The sequence below is a fragment of the Choloepus didactylus genome, chromosome X, assembly GCF_015220235.1.
Source record: "Choloepus didactylus isolate mChoDid1 chromosome X, mChoDid1.pri, whole genome shotgun sequence".
In the NCBI taxonomy this organism is placed as follows: Eukaryota; Metazoa; Chordata; class Mammalia; order Pilosa; family Megalonychidae; genus Choloepus; species Choloepus didactylus.
This window is the reverse complement of record NC_051334.1, coordinates 9,698,696-9,705,230: the sequence shown is the minus strand read 5'-3', so window position 1 is coordinate 9,705,230 and position 6,535 is coordinate 9,698,696.

Below are 6,535 nucleotides of genomic sequence, written 5' to 3'. Positions count from 1 at the left end.
GAACTGTGAGAGAGAAACAAAAATGACAAGCCCGCATCTTCAAAGAATGGCAAAGCTAATAAAAAATAAAGGAGGGAGGAGGTACTGCTGAGTGTGGGCTGGAAAGATGAACATCAAACCGCCTTGCTCCATATGGGGAAAACAGATTTATGGTTATCGTCTTTAGAAAGTCCCTGAGAGAGTCCACCTCTAACTCTGGAGGTGGAAGAGGCCACATTCTTTCATAATTTTCACAGTTTCCCCTTCTGGCCTCACATTTCCATAACCACTTTGCTAACAAGTATACTTATCATGACAGTTATAATAAAAAACTACAGCAAGATAAATGGCGCCATTAGAATAATATTAGGGCTCCTTAGTTTCTTCCTAATTCCCTAGTTTCTACATGGTGTTCGTTCATATTCTTCATTTCATCAGCTCCAAAGATGGTCACGTTATCACTGAGCCCAAGAGAAAGATCCAGAGATTCCAAACTCTTTGTCCTAGCTCAAGTAATGGCCGCAAGTAAGCCCTGCTACCTTTTTGATATCCAAACATGATCATTTTGAAAATCAGGACAAACATACCATGTTTTCCCCAATGTTTTTCCCAAGACACAATGAGCTTAAAATACTGTGAAGACAGTAAGTGCTCAACACTTCTATAGCATGGAATAATTATTTCCATGCTAAGGAAGATGTTTATTTACAAAGGGCAGACTTAGCACATAGCGGGAAAGAGCTACACTGTGGCCATGTATGACATGTTAAATTTTTACTGGATGAGTTCTAAAAATCTGCTCCTTCAAGTGACAACGATAATATATCTGCAACCATGAATGTTTCCAGGAAAGGGTTTTTAGCAACTAGCTGATACATTTATTAGAAAAGTGCTGAAAAGCCTTTCATAATGAAAAGTGCCCCTTATAGCAGGGCTTTTCCAACTCTCAATGTATATAAAAATCAGCTGAGCATCTTGGTAAGACACAGATTATGATTTGGCAGGTCGGGGGTGGGGCCAAGATGCTGCATTTCTAATGAGTTCTGATGTGGTGCTGATGCTGCCAGTCCGCTGGGAGTACACTTTGGGGAGCTGGCTTTAACAGGCTTCTAGAAAAATTCAACGTGGGCCTCCCAGATGGACTGTGGTTGGCAGGTATCTGGGAGGCCCATGAGGTCAGCCTGGCAGCACATGCTCCTCATCTGACCCTGACTTTGGGGGATCCAGGTCAAGGCAAAAAGAGTAGACAAGAAAAGGTTCGACCAGGGAAAACCAAACCTAACAAATTTAGTCACCTGAACAATACTGACACTTCACACATGGGATCATCTCAGATTTCTAATGTATGAGCATGATGACCATCCATTACATGGAACTCTACCGCACTTCCTTCTAACATTGACAGACAGCCTCCGTGATGGCCTACAACTAAAGGGTGTCCTTCTCTGGGCAGGATTTTAGGGTAAGTCCCTAGCTCTGACGCTCTATCAGCACCCACAACTCTATACCCAGTACGCAAGGCAGGCCTTGCTCTTAATCTTTGGCTAAGGTTTGGGTTCTCTGGCAGAGCAGAGTTTAAAAGCTCTGCGAAACTTTCCATGAAGTCCCCACCCTACTCCTCGCCAATAGTATTTATTGAGCACGTATTTGTGTCTTTGAACGCGTCTAAACTCTGTAAGAACACACAATGATAGCTTGGCCCTGGTTCTCAAGGAACATGTACAGGAGCTGATGACAAGAAATGATTATACATAAAAATAACCTGAAAACAACCACGGATAGACTAAATTGAAAAGAGGTATCCCTACAGAACTATCACACAGCCTAGTCCACCCATTTCACGTGCTACCTCCTTCAAAAAGGCGCTTCAGACTCTCCCCTCCAGGAACGGCATCTCCTCTGGCCTGCTGCCTATTTTTGTAAATAAAAATTTATTGGAACATGGCCCTGCCCATTTGCTTCCATGTCCTCTGTGGCTGCTTTCACGGGACAATGGCAGAGAATATTGTGACAGAGACCATGTGCTCTACAAAACCTAAAATAACTACTATCTGGCCCTTTACACAAAAAGTTTGCTCACCCCTGCTCTAGAGTAATAAGTACCTCCCTGACGGCACTTCTATTGCATCAAATATGTGTGTGTGTGTTTGTGTGTGTGTGTGTGTGTGTATGTGTATGTATATATAACCCCTAGGGCCCACCTGGTTGCACACATCCAGGCTGTGCCATTCCCTTTATCAGTGATCCCCTATCCCAATTCTCTTACTAGACTCTGAGAGTCCTATTTCATCTGAATAAGTCATGTACCACCTGCCTAGATATTTGCCCAAAGTTGGAGCTCAATGAATACCATTGAATTAAAATGAAGCCTGGAGTTTTTCTAGGGCACAGTTGAAGCCGTGATATTTAGGACGGTGAAATTACTGAGAGCAATAAGCAAACATCTGATTACACCTGTAACTAAATTAGCAGAAGCCAAATGGTCTTTTTGGCAGCAAAAAGTAATTTTGTTTGACAAGGATTTAACAAGAGGCTCTGAAATGAATTGCATCCATAAAATATTTGATATTCGCACGACAGACCCTTGGTGACTCTTTACTTCCAAGCTGTAGCAGAGATAAAGAGGACAGTCCCTGCCCTCTCTAATACACACACAACCCAAAAGCACTGCCATCAGCATGCTGGCTCATGGGCTGTGTGTTTCTTCTTCTGCTCCAGCAACCCCATTTTTACAGTCTTATTTTATAGTCTTACCTGGGCTCCAAGGACCCAGCAGGAAGAAGAAACAGTAATTGCATTTTGTAAGCAATTAACTTTTTTCTTCCTTTTAAAATTTCCTCCTTTATGTAATCAATTTTTAAGAATGGAATAAAAATATGCACCTCTGTCATTGTCTCTGGAAAGGAGACTAAGTCAAATTCTTTTCTAATTATCGTATTCACTCATCGTATGTTTTAATGCTCAGTATTTCTTTTATTTCCTAGCACTCTTTGGCCCCACGAATTCCATTCATTTGCAATTGGTGAGTCCTATAAGCCCAGACAAATCCTAATAGCTGTTAAGAGTGCAGATGAAAAGTATTCCTAAGAAGCTGGTGAGTTTGAGGCCCTTTAAAATAAATTTATTTAAGATTAATTCTTATAGGTACAGTATTTTCTTCCCTTTATTTTCCCCCATTAAAAAAATCTCAAATTTCTAATCTTGCCCAGATTCTGTATCAGCATTTGTCTCTAAATTTAGAGAAGTTTTTAAAACTTGGAAACAATCTGGATTTTTTAAAAAAAGAGACTAATAAGTGTGATGCTTAGCTTTGATTTATCTGACTCAGGCGTGGCAAGAAAAATTACACAAAATTATGCATTTCAATGAATGGTCTTTCCAAATAGCCTATAATTTGTAAATTTCCCATAAAGCACACAAAATGGGCCTTGATTTCATGAAAGATTAGAAAATAAATATTCTATCAAAAGATTTAGCATCCTAGCATCACAAGGAACCTTACTTTGTTTATAGATGATAACGAGGTGTGGTAAATTGATGTTTATAAAGTTTTGATGCTTCCAATAATAAACTCTGCTGTGTTTGTGCCTCTGAGTGGAATGGTAACAGCTAAAACCTCCAACCCAATACAACCAAAGCCCCCTGCAGGGTAAATGGAATTGGCTACTCAACAATGAAAGACTTTCAATTCTCCCTCCCTCGTGAAGCCCCTGCTCTGAATTCCTGTAGTTCTTACCATCTCATGCTCCCATTTGGTTGTCCACAGGCACCCCGAATTCAAAACATCCAAAACTGAACTCACATTCATTCCCCCAAATCTCCTCCTCCACCTAATTCCCCCTTCTCCATAAATGGAAACCTTGTACTCCAAGAGTGGCTGCGATGAATTCCCTGGAAGACGTCTGCCTTCCCTCACCCTTGGTTTTTTGAGCTTGCTGGGCCCTCAGCCTGGAAGACTCGTCTCCAACTCCCCCATCGCCATTCTCCCAATTGACTAACTTCTTTTCCTTCTGCCTTGATGTTTCATCCTCCAGGAAACCCTTCTATCCACCTGCCCTGTCTAATAAGGGAGCCGCTCACCACATGTGGCTACCGAGCACTGCAAATGCGAGTAGTCCAAATTGAGATGCGCTGGAAGTGTAAAAGGCACACCAGATTTCGAAGTCTTAGTACAAAAAAAAAAAAAAAAGGATATATATCTCATCGATATTTTTTAATATACTGATTATAGGTTGAAATGGTAATATTTTGGGATCATTAGGTTAAGCAAAATACACTATTAAAGTTAATTGCACCAGTTTCTTTTTTTTAAAACGTGGCTACTAGAAAATGGAAAATGGCACACATGGCTAGCATTGCGTGGTCTGATTCAGGATCAGACCCATAACTAACCCATATGTAGGCGCTTACATATGTTTGTTGAATGAATGCAGGAACTCCACTAGGAATCAGGTGACTGGAGTCACTGTCCCTTCACCTTTCTGGGCTGCGGGGACCGAGGGGGTTAAACTGGGTCCTCTCCCCAGGCCCTTCCAGCTGTATTGACTGCGGGTGACTAACAGGGAAGTTGAATGAGTCTTTTCTTCCTCTTCAGGTTTTTAGCTCTTTCAAGGCAAAACATGCCTTTTATATTTTCCTAATGACCACAGGTCATGGAGAGTTAGCCTTTCCTTAAAAGCCATTATCAGGTCAACAAATAGCAAACAAAAAATACTAAGGTTTAAGGGGTGGGCCTGGCATGGGAGAAGTGTTTAATCTAGTGGACTCTTCTTAAACAAGGTCCGAATGTGGCTCTCGGGAATCTTGACAGAGGACTTCACTTGAGCAGGAATGACAAGCTCCCTAAAGCAATCAGGCAAATTCCCCAGGCGCTGCTAGGAAGCTTCCAGGGAGGCCAGTGTCCAGGAATGGCTGTTTTTGGGGATGCATCCTCTCTTCCTTTCCTTCTCTGGTCCAGACAATAAGGAGCAAACAATAAGGACTTCCCCAAAGATATTGGGTACTGCTACCTAAGTTGGCGGTCTCCGAAACAGTCTTAACATCCCAAATCACCTGTTCTCCTGGATCTCAAGAGGCTTTTTGGGGAAAAACACAATCTTAATTTATACTTACAATGAGCAAGTGCACAAATGCTCAACTGCTAAGTTTATTTAGTGAAAATATCCACACAAAAACACATGCTTGTTCTTAGGCTTATTTTTTTTTAACTTAAAGATAATCTTAAACAGCCTGAAATTACTTCCATCTCCAAGCAACTAGAAACCCAGTTGTCTAATCCATCAATGTTTGTAGGCTGACCGTCTGTGTTAGCTCCACTGCTGTGTTAAATGTTTCCAGTGTGGATCCCTGGGGTTATTAAGATAATTTCCCTTATTCATGGAAAAGATGCCAGCCATCGATCATGACGCACAAGACAACAATCTCATTTTAGCAAGAGGAAGGAGCGAGCTGAAAAGTAGCTTTAGCCAGAGTACAGGTGACTGAGTTGAAAAGGAAGGGGCAATGCATACAAGAAGCATAATTAAACTCCTTTAGTAGGTTGCAAATATCCATAATTATCATTTGTATTCCATGCATATTTCTCCCAGTGATAGCCAACATCTTATGACCAAAAAAATCTTTCTGGGGAGCTAAGAGGAGTCAGAAATATAAGGGCCTATTGGAAATTTCACTTTTCCTTTTTTCTTTTTTAGTGTAGCTTACCCCAGAGCATCTCTTCTGGAACCTCTCTGACCACCCTGAAGGATTCCACAGTCAAACCCACAAAGGTTTTTCTTGTGTATTTCTTCTTACCTGCCACCTGCCTTCATCTGGTTTCTGAGATTTTGGCCACATGTCCTTGATCCACCTCTGTTTATATAATTGCTCTAATTTCTCTCTTGAAATTCTCCCCCCCCACACACACACTTTTTTTCTCTACACGCACACACACACACAATTATTCTTCCCTTTTTTCCCAACACAACACACATATATAAAAATATATATTTTGTAATCGCTCCCTTTGTTCCATTTCTTTTTCCTTTCCAGCCCTAGGAAATTTCTCTTTCTGGCAGGCCCCTCTTGTTCTCTTTGGCAGTATTTCGCAGAGGCACACACAGCCATAATGATCTAAGTGCACATTTGCAGAGGGCTCCTCACCCAAGGAGAGTAAGCCACTTTGCAGACATTATCTCATCAATCTTCCCTAAACTCTGCAAAGGAGGGACTGCAATTACCTCCCATTTCCCAGTAGAGACCAGAGAGGGTTAAGGCGGCAGCACTCAATAAAAGAACCCAGAACAGAATGTCACTCATTTACATCCGAAGCATAATTAAACTCTTTTAACACCAGGCTCTTTCACTTACTTCTCTCGTTCCTTCCTTCTGGGCCTCACCCTTAATTTTTACCCAACATGAAAGGGTGATTCTTAAGTCTTGAAACTAATTTCTTCTTTCATGGTTTAATATCTGTGGCTGTCATGTGCTGAAGAGGCATATGGGGGAAAGAAACATAAACCTAATTTATGTTTTATTTTCAATTTTACTCTCTGTTCCACATACTTCCTGGGATTCC